Genomic DNA, 15,570 nt, shown 5'->3' with positions numbered 1-15,570 from the left:
TTCAGTGCAGTAAACACCTAAAGTAGCTGAGTATTTGACACGCTTAAACCTGCTTCTGTTCAACTCATTCCAGTCTGACATAAACCCTACGAGAACCAGACCACTGCCATCAGAAACCAGTTCAGGACAATCTCTCTTATATTTCTATCACTTACCTGTGAGTATCAGATGTGTTCACAGGGGTCTTTGAGACGACTCAATATTCTGTTGTTTAAAGAGATTTGATTGATTCAGGCATCCATTTTGTTGTTGATCAAGTTAGTTTCACTTTCTCTGAGTCTCTCACTGAACTACAGTGATGTCAGAGCTCTTCCTGTATACACACATTTACATTCATCCCTGTATTATGCTACTCGTTTCATGTGTGTCTGTTTGTATGTTTCTATCAGCTCACGAAGAAGAGATTTCAGCAGACTTACAAAATCCTGAATGTTTGGCAACATGTGTGAAGAGTTTCCAGGTCAAATGCTGCTCGCTCATCTTACAGATGCTTATGGATATTCTTTTCTATTCTTATGGTGACACTTACCTGGTTTTAATATGAAAGTGACAACAGATGCTCTGGAGAGGCAACCCCCAGAAACGGGAATGGTTTTGCAGGTGGTGTCCCACTGATAATTGCTCTCTCCTTGTCTTTCCTAACTGATTTATCTAGTCTTGTGTTTTGTTAAGTTTCTTCTCACTACTTGTTTCATGAGGCAGTATCTGTAACACAATCAGGTTGCACAGATAGTCCAGCTCTGGATGGTACACCCAAATGTGCTGTAGTAAGGAGGTTTGGTGTGTTTCCCAGCACAGTGGTCTGAGGATGTGAACTGGGCATGCCCCGGTGGGCCCCAACACATAGCTCAGGCAATCTGTGGGTCGGTTCGATTCTGAGGTCTGAGGATGTGAACTAGAAGGCTTCTAAATTGTATGATAACTTCATGTTTTTATTTCCCTTATCTTTACTGCTTAAGCTTTACTTCTTTTTCCTATGCACACTGTATGCATGTGTGTGTGTATGTGTATGTTAGACTAGTTTAAGTGTTTATGAAGTTAGCAAAGTCTTACTTGTATCACACTTCAGGTTGTTCATTGTTTGCTCATAACTGGAGTCACTAATCATGCACATTTTTTGCTACATGCTCTGAGTAATATTGTACAGTAAGAAAATGATTTTCCTTAACCAGGAAATTAATGTCCTTAGAAGTTACAGACAGTTGACACTGAGATGTCAAGTAAATACTTTCAGCGGCTCTTCTAAATATTTATAATTAATTATGATTAATTATTCATATTCCCCATTTTAGCTGATTCGCTACACCACAATCAACAGAACCACCATTAGCACCTGTTCCCTTCACCGATGAGAGCAGGTTCACTCTGAGCACATGTGACAGATATAAAAGAGTCTGGAGATGCCATGGAGAATGTTATGCTGCCTGCAACATCATCCAGCATGATCAGTTTAGTGGTGAGTCAGTAAAAATCTGGGCGGAAATACGAACAGACCTCCATGTGCTTGCCATCAGTACCTTTACTGCTGTTGGATACCGGGATGAAATCCTCAGAGCCGCTGTCAGATCTTACGCTGCTGCAGTGGACTCTGGGTTCCTCCTGGAGCAGAACAATACCTGACATCATGTGTCCAGAGTGAACGTGTCGGTTACGTATGTTAACCCTCGTTCACTGAAGGAGGGAACAGAGACGTCACGTCGGTGACCGACAAATTGGGATATCGCTTCGATAGACCAATATACTTCAATTGTAAACTAAACGAGCCAATGCACATTGGCATGCAATTAATGCAACCAGCTGCTGCTGATCACAGCATGAGTATAATAAAACAGCAGGTGCAATGCATACCAGGTTTTCACTGAGGAACCGAGCCAGTGACCCGGCCGCTCAGCAGTGGTAAAGCAACCGTGGTGACAGGGCATGACGTCTCCGTTCCCTCCTTCAGGGAACGAGGGTTACCATATGTAACCGAGACGCTCCCTTTCAGTTGTGTTCAGTTTGTCTGAAGATCATTTACTTCTTGTTTCTTACCTGTATGTCTTTATGTTGCGTGACAAAATGACAGAAACACCAAACTTCGTTCAATACAATTACATACTTTTAATTAATTCTTAGACCATTTCAGTGCAGTAAACACCTAAAGTAGCTGAGTATTTGACACGCTTAAACGTGCTTCTGCTCAACTCATTCCAGTCTGACATAAACCCTACTAAACCAGACCACTGCCATCAGAAACCTGTTCAGGACAATCTCTCTTATATTTCTATCACTTACCTGTGAGTATCAGATGTGTTCACAGGGGTCTTTGAACGACTCAATATTCTGTTGTTTAAAGAGTTTGATTGATTCAGGCATCCATATTGTTGTTGATCAAGTTAGTTTCACTTTCTCTGAGTCTCTCACTGAACTACAGTGATGTCAGAGCTCTTCCTGTATTCACACATTTACAGTCATCCCTGTATTCGGTGTGATGCTTCATGTGTGTCTGTTTGTATGTTTCTATCAGCTCACGAAGAAGAGATTTCAGCAGACTTACAAAATCCTGAATGTTTGGCAACATGTGTGAAGAGTTTCCAGGTCAAATGCTGCTCGCTCATCTTACAGATGCTTATGGATATTCTTTTCTATTCTTATGGTGACACTTACCTGGTTTTAATATGAAAGTGACAACAGATGCTCTGGAGAGGCAACCCCCAGAAAGGGAATGGTTTTGCAGGTGGTGTCCACTGATAATTGCTCTCTCCTTGTCTTTCCTAACTGATTTATCTAGTCTTGTGTTTTGTTAAGTTTCTTCTCACTACTTGTTTCATGAGGCAGTATCTGTAACACAATCAGGTTGCACAGATAGTCCAGCTCTGGATGGTACACCCAAATGTGCTGTAGTAAGGAGGTTTGGTGTTCCCTGTACAATTACCATTACACAAGAAGAGAACTGCATGCCCCGGTGGGCCCCAACACATAGCTCAGGCAATCTGTGGGTCGGTTCGATTCTGAGGTCTGAGGATGTGAACTAGAAGGCTTCTAAATTGTATGATTACTTCATGTTTTTATTTCCCTTATCTTTTCTGCTTAAGCTTTACTTCTTTTTCCTATGCACACTGTATGCATGTGTGTGTGTATGTGTATGTTAGACTAGTTTAAGTGTTTATGAAGTATAGCAAAGTCTTACTTGTATCACACTTCAGGTTGTTCATTGTTTGCTCATAACTGGAGTCACTAATCATGCACATTTTTGCTACATGCTCTGAGTAATATTGTACAGTAAGAAAATGATTTTCCTTAACCAGGAAATTAATGTCCTTAGAAGTTACAGACAGTTGACACTGAGATGTCAAGTAAATACTTTCAGCGGCTCTTCTAAATATTTATAATAATTATTATGATTAATTATTCATATTCCCCATTTTAGCTGATTCGCTACACCCACAATCAACAGAACCACCATTAGCACCTGTTTTCCCTTCACCGATGAGAGCAGGTTCACTCTGAGCACATGTGACAGATATAAAAGAGTCTGGAGATGCCATGGAGAATGTTATGCTGCCTGCAACATCATCCAGCATGATCAGTTTAGTGGTGAGTCAGTAAAAATCTGGGCGGAAATACGAACAGACCTCCATGTGCTTGCCATCAGTACCTTTACTGCTGTTGGATACCGGGATGAAATCCTCAGAGCCGCTGTCAGATCTTACGCTGCTGCAGTGGACTCTGGGTTCCTCCTGGAGCAGAACAATACCTGACATCATGTGTCCAGAGTGAACGTGTCGGTTACGTATGTTAACCCTCGTTCACTGAAGGAGGGAACAGAGACGTCACGTCGGTGACCGACAAATTGGGATATCGCTTTCGATAGACCAATATACTTCAATTGTAAACTAAACGAGCCAATGCACATTGGCATGCAATTAATGCAACCAGCTCCTGCTGATCACAGCATGAGTATAATAAAACAGCAGGTGCAATGCATACCAGGTTTTCACTGAGGAACCGAGCCAGTGACCCGGCCGCTCAGCAGTGGTAAAGCAACCGTGGTGACAGGGCATGACGTCTCCGTTCCCTCCTTCAGGGAACGAGGGTTACCATATGTAACCGAGACGCTCCCTTTCAGTTGGTCACTCTCAATGTCACATCTTCATCGTGAAGCCCGGCGCTGGACGTTCCGCCATGTCTGGCTGCCGTGAGTGATGGAGGATCTCAACAGGGTCTACAGTACGGACACTCTGCAGAGCTGCAGAAACGGAGAGAGAAGTCTTAGCAAGCCGACACTAACCGGAGCTGCTCTGTGCCACTACCTGTTTGAGGTGAGAACACAGGAGGATACTGGCTCTACAACGAAGGCTATAGAATCTAGCGAACATGTTAGGGGTCGCCCAGCCCGCAGCTCTACAAATTAGAGGTGGGCAGATCGATACTAATATCGATAATATCGATACCAAAGTTGGTATCGGTATTGATCGATACCAACGTGAAAATATCGATACTTAAGTTTCAAGTTTCTCTCGTTTTGCGACCTGGCCGTGTTTGTCAAAATGCTGCTGCTGTCACAGAGCAGAGCAAGCTCTCAAGAGTGCTGCTCGTGCTCGACACTGCTCTCCTCCCCCTCTCCTGTGTTGTACCGTCACGTGACTCACCACTAGCGCTACCACCAGCAGTCAGGCGCCGCTCAGCCGCGCATTTCTAACAGCAGTCAGTCAGAGGCGGAGAATGGCAGCAGAGAGAAAGAGGAGCGTTGTATGGCTGTATTTTCAGGCCGAAATTTGTAGAAAGTCTTTAAAATACAGTGGCAATACAACTAATTTGTACAAACATATGAAAAATCACGGACATAAGAGTTGCAGAGCTGCAGAAACGGAGAGAGAAGGAGAAAAATCCCCCTACCCCACCCCCTGGCTCCGACAGACCCGCGACTCAGAGGCAGAAGTCGCTGCCAGAGGCATTTCAGTTTGGCAGAGAATATCCAGGTAGATAAGAGTGATGAAAGACATATTTTAGTCATCTTCAGCATTAGTTAATAATAATTAATAACTGGTCATTTGTTACTTTAGTCAACTTAAGAATTATGCTAAGACCTAGAAGTAATACATTAATTCCATTGAAGCGTGTTATTTAAATGAATACATTTACTGGAACTGAAACAAATATACTGAATATAATGTAGGTCATATTTGATATTTGAATATAATTACCCTTTTTGTGTTAGCTGTGAAAGGGATACTAGTTTCTATATTTAAACTACACGTAGATGTGCACCAGACTTAATTATTTTTATTATTTATTATTTTATCAATAGCTGATTCTCCAAGAGCAGTGGATATTACAAGGTGCCTATCAGAAATGATTGTGAAGGACCTGCAGCCTCTTTCCATAGTGGAAGATGTCGGCTTCAGGAATTTTGTAAAGACACTTGAGCCACGGTACAAAATTCCAAGTAGGAAAACTCTGATGGAGGGGAAACTACCTGCACTTTATGAAGAGTGCTCCTCTAAGGTCAGAAAGGCATTAAGCAGTGTGGACAATGTTGTGCCTACAACTGACATGTGGACATCAACAGCGACAGAGGCATATTTAACAGTCTCATGCCACATCATAGATGAAAACTGGCAAATGCTGGCATACGTGCTTGAAACGTGCTCTGTTTCTGGACAACACACTGCAGACAATATTTGTTCGCAGTTAACCAGAATTGCGGAAGAATGGAGCATTTCAGAAAAGATTCAGGCTGTAGTAACAGACAATGGCGCCAACATGGTTGCTGCTGTGCATAAAGCTGGTTGGTCACACTACCCATGTTTCGCACACACTTTAAATTTGGTGGTGAAAGACTCTCTCAAGGCTCACCCTGACATACTAGAACTCCAGAAGAGAAGTAGTGTTATAGTTACTTTTCCTTCACTACAGCACTAGAGCTGCAGACAAGCTAAAAGAAATCCAAAAGCAGCAGAAGTTCCCTGAACATAAACTCCTTCAAGCAGTTGAGACAAGGTGGAACTCTGTCTTCTACATGTGGGAGAGATTGTTGGAGCAAAAAGAGGCAGTTACCACAGTTCTCTGTCTACTTGGCAAGAGCTCACTTTGCTTGAATGTGGAGCAATGGTCTGTTATCAGTCTCTCTATTGACGCACTGAGACCATTTGAAGAAGCAACCAGGGAGGTATCTACTGAAAAACATGTTTCAGTTTCGAAGGTGATTCCCCTGGTTTCAGTGCTCCTGAGAACTGCTTCAGCTTCTGAGCGACAAGGTAGCAAGCCAATGCCATCATCGTTTCATAACATCGTTTCAGGTCTATTGAGACATTTTATGGTCTTGCTGTCAGCACCTATCTGGACATTCGATTTAAAAACCTGGGATTCCGTGACTCTGCAAATGTTGAGCCTGTAAAAGCTCGACTCATTACAGAAATGCAGTCAATGAGTGAGACCTCAGCACCTTCAACTTCTGGATTAAGCTCTGCCACCAGCTCTGCTACCAGCTCTGCCACCAGCTCTGCTTCAGCCCCTACAACTAGTTCAAGCTTGTCTGCAGGGGCTCCTGCATCCCCACCTGCAGCAAAAGGTGGGATATGGGAAAATTTTGACTCTCAGGTCCTTGCATCTCAGCGGCATCGGACAACTAGCACAGATGCACTAATTGAACTGTGCAGGTACTCAGAAGAGAGGCCAATTCCTCGTAATCAGGATACACTACTTTGGTGAAAAAACAACACACAAACATTCCCCTCTCTTAGCAAACTTGCGAAGAAAAACCTGGAAGTGGTTGCAACATCAGTGCCAGCTGAGAGGATTTTTTCAAAGGCAGGACAGTTAATTAGTCACAGGCGATCTGCAATAAAAGCAAAAAATGTGAACATGATTCTGTTCCTGAACAAAAACCTCTAACCAAAACATCTTTTCAGCACAGGGTAACAGGGACCACAGGGGATTCTGGGAGTATTTCTTTGAACTGAAGGCTTTGGGTGTTGTTTAATTTTTACATTTTATATTTTGTATTTACAGTAATTGGTTTTTATTTATGATTATTTTTTTTTTAAATCCTGAAAAGAAGTGCACTAAAGAGGAGAAAAGTTATTTTGTTCTCATTATATCGTATTACAAGGAGAATTTGTTTTACATTTTTTATATTTATTGTGAAGTAAAACTTTGTGACTTTGTTTATTTAAGAAAAAAATCCTGAAAAGAAGTGCACTAAAGAGGAGAACATTTTTTTGTTAACATGTTACTTGAAAAGAGAATTTGTTTTTACATTTTTTATATTTGTGAAGTAATCATTTTGTAACTTTGTTTATTTAAATAAAACAGAAGTAACCAAACGTTGTTTCTGAACAAAAGCTTTTGTAGTACTGATTAATAACCCAAAATGCAAATCACAAAAACAAATTAAAAGTCATGAAAATTCATTTAGATTTAGGTTGAAGACGCATCCACATTAATTATTAAAAAGTATCAGTATTGGTATCGGTATCGGCGATACTGGCCCTGTATTTACTTGGTATCGGATCGATACCAAATCTAGCAGTATCGCACACCTCTACTACAAATATCTGTCAGCGAGGCGCCACAAGCCAGCGACCAGGAGGATGCAACACTTCTGAGCTTGCAACCAGAACGGGCAGGGAACACCCTGTGCCTGATAAGCCAGGGAGATGTCATCCACAATCCATTGGGCCATCCTCTGCTTAGAGATTGCATTCCCCTTTTCCCTGCCTCCGTAACAGACAAAGAGCTGATCTGAGGTCCTGAAGCTTTGTGTCTGGTCTATGTAGTATCTCAATGCAGGGCTGGGTATGCCTCCTCCAGGGGCAGTGTTTGCAGGTTCACCACTTGGACTTTGAAGGGTGATGTGGGAACCTTGGGCACGTAGCCGGGCCGGGGCCTCAGGATTACCTGGGAGTCAGCCGGCCCAAACTCTAGGCACAAATCTTCAACCGAGAATTTGTGCAGGTCACCTACCCTCTTGATGGAGGCCAGTGCAAACAGGAGCAGAGTTTTCAATGAAAGAAACTTTAGCTCAACTGATTGCCTCTGACTCAGTTAAAGCAGAAAAATCTGCAAATCAGACCCACAACCTAAATATCCAACAGAGCCGATAGAAGCCCTCTACAAAAGAGCCGGAACATTTGGGGATGGAGTCGCCATTCTCCCAGGAGCATTGCTCGAGACAGCTTGTCAGCTGTACGGTTGAGTGACCTCAGAACCTTCTGACTCTAAAGGAGGAGGTGGCGGGCAAGTTGTGACATGCGATGGGAGCACAGACCACCTTGTCGGTTGATGTATGCAACGATTGCTGTGTTGTCCATTTGGACCAGCACGTGCTTGCCTCGTAAGCGCCCTTTGAGACAATTGTTGTGCCAATGCAGCTGTGGGGCCATCCAAACCCCTGAGACTGCATGCCTATTGTACGTGGCCCCCCAGCCAGTGGTGGAGGCATCCATGTAAACCACAGCATGCCTGGAGATCTGTTCTAGGGGCACCCCTGCCTGGAGGAATGCAAGATCAAACCAACCCGTTAAGTTCCGCACACACACTCCCACAACTGGACTCGGTGGTGTAAGTGCCGCCATATGCCCCAGGTGGCCATAAAGCCAGTGCTGGCACGCACGTTCCTCTGTGAGGCGCGGTGGTGTAAGTGCCGCCATATGCCCCAGGATCCTCTGAAAAAGTTTCAGTGGGACCGCTGTCCTGCCCTTGAACGTATTCAAGCAGGCTAGCACCGACCACGCACGTTCCTCTGTGAGGCGCGCTGTCTGTTCAACCAAATCCAACTCCATACAAAGAAAAGAGATCCTCTGCGTGGGGTAGAGTTTGCTCTTTTCCCAGTTTACCCTAAGGCCCAACAGGATGAGGTGCCGGAGCACCAGGTCACTGTGCTCGCAGAAATGATCCCGAGACTGTGCTAGTATAAGCCAATTATCTAGATAGCTGAGGATGCGAACACCATGTTCCCTGAGGGGAACAAGAGCCGCCTCCGTGACTTTCGTTAAGACACGGGGAGACAGGAACAGCCCGGAGGGCAGGACCTTGTACTGATATGTCAGTCCTTCGAATGCTGACCGCAGAAAAAGGTCTGTGGCGTGGAAGGGTCGACACATGAAAGTACGTGTTCTTCAGGTCGAACGCTGCAAACCAACCTCGCGGACAGATGCACCCGAAGTTACGTTTCTGCGTCAACATCTTGAACGGTAGCTGATGAAGGGCCCGGGTCAAAACTCGCAGATTCAGAATTGGCCGTAACCCACCGCCTTTCTTGGGTACAATGAAGTAAAGGCTGTAAAGCCTCACCCTCATATTGGCTGGAGGTACAGGCTCTATCGCATCCTTCGCCACTAGGACTGCAATCTCTTCCCACAGAACAGGGGTATCATCCGCTTTTACTGTAGTGAAGCTGATACCGCTGCTGGGCGAACTGAATCGCATAGCCGAGGCTGATGGTCCGCAGAAGCCAGCGAGATGGGCTTGGTAGCGCTGACCAGGCGCCTAGAAACCATACAAGCGGGACCAGCGGAACCACAGCCGTATCCACAGTGGGGTAGCGAGGTGGAACACAGGGACCCAACTCGGGCGGCTTGTGAGCGGGCCGGAGAGGGGTATGAGTGTGGGGTGCAAGGCCAGCCTGGTTCCACAGCACGAGTAGGGCCTTTGTTGATGCTCTCGAACCACCCACTGCTGCCATCTGGTGAAGGAGGAGGATGAGTGAGGTCTGGTGCTTGGCCGTCCGCAACTCTCCGCTCCCTACTGAAACCCATATATAGAGAAATCCGCTCACTCGTCGAGATTTCCAGTTTCTCCACCGGCCCTCCTCCAGGGGAGGGAGAGGTGCTTTCACCTTCCCCCAGAAAGCAGCTACCTCTCTCTGGGTCGCCTGTCCCAGGGCATCTTGCCAGGCAGAAGGTTGGTCCACCTCAGTCTGCTCCCATGCAGCTAAGAACTGCTGGGCCAGGTTCTCAAGAACTCACGGTGAAAGGCCAGTCTAGGACACAGGGGCATTAAGGATCCGATCTTTGTCGGCATCCTTCATTTCAACCAGACTCAGCCAGAGATGGCCCTCCTGGGCCACAAGCGTGGACATCGCACGACCCAGAGAACTCACGGTGACCTTCGTCGCTCAGAGCGCGAGGTCAGTGGCGGTTCAGAGTTCTTTCAGAACTTCTGGTTCGTGACCACACTCATGCAGGTCCTTCAGTGTGTAAGGCAGAAGGAGCTTCCCCGCAAGCCGTATAGGCACTGCCGGTTAGACCAGACAAATGCCTACAGGCCTGGGAAGGAAGCACTGGGTCTCCCTGTCAGCAGGAGGTGGACTTAGGACACAACTGCATTGCTACCACACATTCCACAGAGGGAATCACCGAATATCCCTTTGCTGCACTGCCATCGAGGGTGGTGAGGGAAGAGGAGCCTCACCACCCAGAAATGCACGGGTCAAATGGTATCCTTAAAAGGACGATCCGTAAAGACGCACCCGTGAAGCTCTTTTAGAGAAATTTGTTCATTTCGAGTGCTCTCTATATTTCAGTTTTGTGTTACATATTTACAGTAGATGAGAGTCAGTTATGTCCAAAAGTGCTCAGTAGAGGCCAGCATTCCCTCTCAATTACTGCTGTTATCAGTGTTATATGTCAGATGTGATACGTTCAAACATGGGGCCTGCAGCATGAAGCTGGTTAGTCAGGTAAGTTTCAGTTTAGTTTGTGTCAGCTCTGGGTTTTAGGTACCATGAAAGTGGTTTGTCTTTTAGCGGTGTTCATCACCACAGTAACTTACGCTCCACAGCTGACCTGCTCCAGGGCAGGTTATGTTCTGGTTTAGAAATCTCAAACCGAAATTTGACCAATCAGCTTCAAACAAAGTGACACATCTCTGACACAAGCCACTCCCCCAGTTTCTTGTGCTCTAAATTAAAGGGCACTACATAGTAAAACATTTTTAAAGATAGAATCGTCTGACTTTTAGAGATGATTATTTATTATAATTATTCTATATTTATGTATTTATTATACCATTAATCCATTATATAAACCAGTTTAGTTTAACAATTAAGCATTTATTTTAAATAAATATAAATAAATAAAAATAATATGCAATGCAAATAGGTTTTAGAAGCAATAGCTTTAAACATGATTACATATGAGCTTAGATTTTTGTATTTGGCACAAACTAAACTGAAGCTTACCTGCTAACCAGCTGAACCAGCTTCATGCTACAGGCCCCAGTTGTTTTCTGTCTTATGGTCATGTTACTTGCTTGCTTATGTTTGAATCTACCTCTTGATATTATAAATTCTTATTTTAGAACTTTAACTTCATCATCTCTGCAACCATTTACTAACATTACCAAGTTAATACCATCCTTTTTTACACTATCCTCCTCACTATCCATGCACTCTTATCCTGTATTTCTGTTCATGTACCTTTATTGCTTTGTCCTCCTCCTTCATTGCAGCGTTGTCCTGCTGCTCTGTACCTTTGTTTGATGTCATGGACACTCATTGGACCACACCCATCTCCTTGTCAGTTTCCATGGTAACTCATTAGTTGCTTGGTTTAGCCCTAAACCCGCAGGTCCTTCTCAAAAAATTAGCATATTGTGAAAAAGTTCATTATTTTCCATAATGTAATGATAAAAATTAAACTTTCATATATTTTAGATTCATTGCACACCAACTGAAATATTTCAGGTCTTTTATTGTTTTAAAACTGATGATTTTGGCATGCAGCTCATGAAAACCCAAAATTCCTATCTAAAAAAAATTAGCATATCATGAAAAGGTTCTCTAAACGAGCTATTAACCTAATCATCTGAATCAACTAATTAACTCTAAACACCTGCAAAAGATTCCTGAGGCTTTTAAAAACTCCCAGCCTGGTTCATTACTCAAAACCGCAATCATGGGTAAGAGGTTAACCCAGAAGGCCATCATTGACACCCTCAAGCGAGAGGGTAAGACACAGAAAGAAATTTCTGAACGAATAGGCTGTTCCCAGAGTGCTGTATCAAGGCACCTCAATGGGAAGTCTGTGGGAAGGAAAAAGTGTGGCAAAAAACACTGCACAACGAGAAGAGGTGACCGGACCCTGAGGAAGATTGTGGAGAAGGACAGATTCCAGACCTTGGGGGACCTGCGGAAGCAGTGGACTGAGTCTGGAGTAGAAACATCCAGAGCCACCGTGCACAGGCGTGTGCTTTTGAACCAGAAACAGTGGCAGAAGCGCCTGACCTGGGCTACAGAGAAGCAGCACTGGACTGTTGCTCAGTGGTCCAAAGTACTTTTATCGGATGAAAGCAAATTTTGCATGTCATTCGGAAATCAAGGTGCCAGAGTCTGGAGGAAGACTGGGGAGAAGGAAATGCCAAAATGCCTGAAGTCCAGTGTCAAGTACCCACAGTCAGTGATGGTCTGGGGTGCCATGTCAGCTGCTGGTGTTGGTCCACTGTGTTTTATCAAGGGCAGTGTCAATGCAGATAGGGTTTTATCTCCTATCAGGAGATTTTGGAGCACTTCATGCTTCCATCTGCTGAAAAGCTTTATGGAGATGAAGATTTTATTTTTCAGCACGACCTGGCACCTGCTCACAGTGCCAAAACCAGTGGTAAATGGTTTACTGACCATGGTATTACTGTGCTCAATTGGCCTGCCAACTTTCCTGACCTGAACCCCATAGAGAATCTGTGGGATATTGCGAAGAGAAAGTTGAGAGACGCAAGACCCAACACTCTGGATGAGCTTAAGGCTGCTATCGAAGCATCCTGGGCCTCCATAACACCTCAGCAGTGCCACAGGCTGATTGCCTCCATGCCACGCCGCACTGAAGCAGTCATTTCTGCAAAAGGATTCCCGACCAAGTGTTGAGTGCATAACTGAACATAATTATTTGAAGGTTGACTTTTTTTGTATTAAAAACACTTTTCTTTTATTGGTCGGATGAAATATTGATGATAGGATTTTTTGAGATAGGAATTTTGGGTTTTCATGAGCTGTATGCCAAAATCATCAGTATTAAAACAATAAAAGACTTGAAATATTTCAGTTGGTGTGCAATGAATCTAAAATATATGAAAGTTTAATTTTTATCATTACATTATGGAAAATAATGAACTTTTTCACAATATGCTAATTTTTTGAGAAGGACCTGTATAGTCCTAAACCCGATTCGGACGGTAATTGTTTCTCATCTGGATGTCTGTAAAAATAAATTTACATATCACCTCAGTGATAAAACTCATGGATTTGGATGGCGATCTATTCACAGAGGAGTTTTGATCTATTCACGAGTTCTGTAATCATAGAACCTGGGAATGTGCTGCTCGCGTGACCAGTCACATAATTGTCTGCTGTAAAGAAAATTAGTTTTATTTACAAAATGTATTCTTATTATTGTGTAAAATGCATTTAAAAATACTTATTATGTAAAATGTATTCTTATTATTCCAAGCATATTTTATAATATATAATCCTATATGTTATAGGATTATTTAAATCTCCTGTTTAAAAAGACGCGCTATAGTTGTATTTAATTATATGCAATATAGTTATGTATCCTATATATCAGTTTATAATACACATTTTAAAACTGTATTGCATACCTGCTGCTGCCATAATAGACCCATTTCAAATGTTTGCGTGCTTTTCTTTTCTTTCTGCTCCCAGTCACTGTGAGCAGTTATGAAGTATTGTTCTTTTAAATACTTTACAGCATTTCAGAAATAAATATGAATGCAAATTACACTGAAGAACTACAGTTAACGTACCTTACGGTGTTCGGGAGTGCTCAAAAAGGGTTTAAGCACTGAATTTTGAATCGATTTCTTCTTGTAATCTCAGAGATATAGATTCGGACAGAAATTAAATTACCACACGACTTCGGTGTTTGTGAAAAAACAGTAAGTAATTTGGCAGGGGATTTTTACAGGGGTGCTGAGTGGAAAACATAGACATCCTGGATGCGGATGGCAATTAAATCAAGACTACCCCCTGTAAATGGTGAAAATCACTTACGTCCCCCTGAGAAATGATTACCGTCCGAATAGGGCTGTTGTGTGTCACTTGTTCAGTGTCAGTTGTTTGATGTAATGCTCTTGTTCCTCATGCTGGCCATGTTTGATTGCTGTTTTGTTTCATTGATTAAATTCCACATCTCTTTTATCCACATCTCTGTCTGCAACATTACAACCATGAACATAATAATCATTATATTTTTAAGATACTTTAAAGTACAATGTAAATACCGTGGTATATGGATATAGTAATCGTTAGTGATGGGAAACTGAAGCGTTCAACAAATTGTGCAGAAAAATGGTTCATTACTCAAAGATTTTTACACAATGCACATTAGCGACATCTGAAAGTCAGAGTTGTTTTCTCCATCATATCTAACAAATCATTGTGGAGCAGAGGATGGTTTGAAAATGCATGTGACCAAACAAATCTTCTGAAATCAATCTGGGATCTGTACAGTTCTATCTAATCTGATGTCATCTAAATTAACTTGTACCAACACAACTTATGTCATGTGTAATCTGATCAACTGATTCACATATTGATCAATAATATAAAATAAACAAGTGTGTGATCATAATTAAGCCTAATATTTGACATGAATACTTGAAAAAAATATTTTTGGTAAGCTGTTTGGAGTCTCTGAGACCCCAACTATAGAAGATGATTAAACACAATAGAGATGTGGTGTGCATTCAGTTTCTGTCTGGTGTTGAGGTTACAGTTGAGTTAAAACTATTCTACTGAATCCCAAATAAGTGCACACACACACACACACAACCAAGTCAGGGTAAAGTCAAACATAGGTGTTATGCAAAGCACCATTTTTTTTTCAAGCCAGCTGTCCAGACCTTCCTATACTGGGCGAATTACAAAAGGCTTTTTATTACCCTTGAAGGGCACTTCGGGAAGGGGACACCATTTGTAGGGACATTCCCAATGAAACTGAACAGCTGAATCTCTTCATGATGGGCCCTTCCAGAAATCTGTTAGTGAAGGGAGCATGCGATGGTCCAGGGGTTCAGTTCAGTCCTAGAGAGACACAGTCCTGCAGAGTTTCAGCTTCCCTGAAAAAAACACTCACCTGCTTAAAGCTTTAGCAGAGATTGTCTCACTATCGGAGATGAGATACAGCCTTGAAGTCATTGAAGGCCTCTGGTCTCCTTTCCGTTAGCTTAAGCCGTTACGCTTTTTTGTCTTAAGGTTGCAGGCTTGCTTTCTAGTGGCTTTGGCCTTAGTAATCCTGAAGACATTGATTAGCTGGTTCAGGTGTGTTTGATCAGGGTTGGAGCTGGACTCTGCAGGACAGCGGCTTTCTAGGACTGAACTTGTATACTCCTGCGATGGTCACTTCAAGAAACTGATTTCTGTTAGTGATCATGTGATTTTGGGTTACGAGTTCTTGTGATGCATTTTGAAACAAAGTTGGGGTTGATTTCGACTTCACATACAAATGTAAGTAGAATAATTTAATTCTTTATTTTAATATACATGTAATACAAATTATTTTTTTGTCAGTGATGGAAGTTTAAAAATTGGTGTAAGCAAGTTTAGGCAAATCCAGCTTGAAAATGTTTAATAGT

The 15,570-nt window shown here is 42.9% G+C and overlaps 1 protein-coding gene across 4 annotated transcripts in view; it reads right to left on the bottom strand.

The window, feature by feature from the left end:
• Positions 1-15,570, bottom strand: part of LOC109056731 (E3 ubiquitin-protein ligase TRIM39-like) — an 820,810-nt gene that overhangs the window by 87,498 nt on the left and 717,742 nt on the right. The gene's annotated exons all lie outside the window — the stretch shown is intronic.

Source organism: Cyprinus carpio, chromosome B6, assembly GCF_018340385.1.
Source record: "Cyprinus carpio isolate SPL01 chromosome B6, ASM1834038v1, whole genome shotgun sequence".
Classification (NCBI taxonomy): domain Eukaryota; kingdom Metazoa; phylum Chordata; class Actinopteri; order Cypriniformes; family Cyprinidae; genus Cyprinus; species Cyprinus carpio.
Note: the sequence above shows the minus strand (reverse complement) of the source record. Positions and strands in the feature narration are given on the sequence as shown.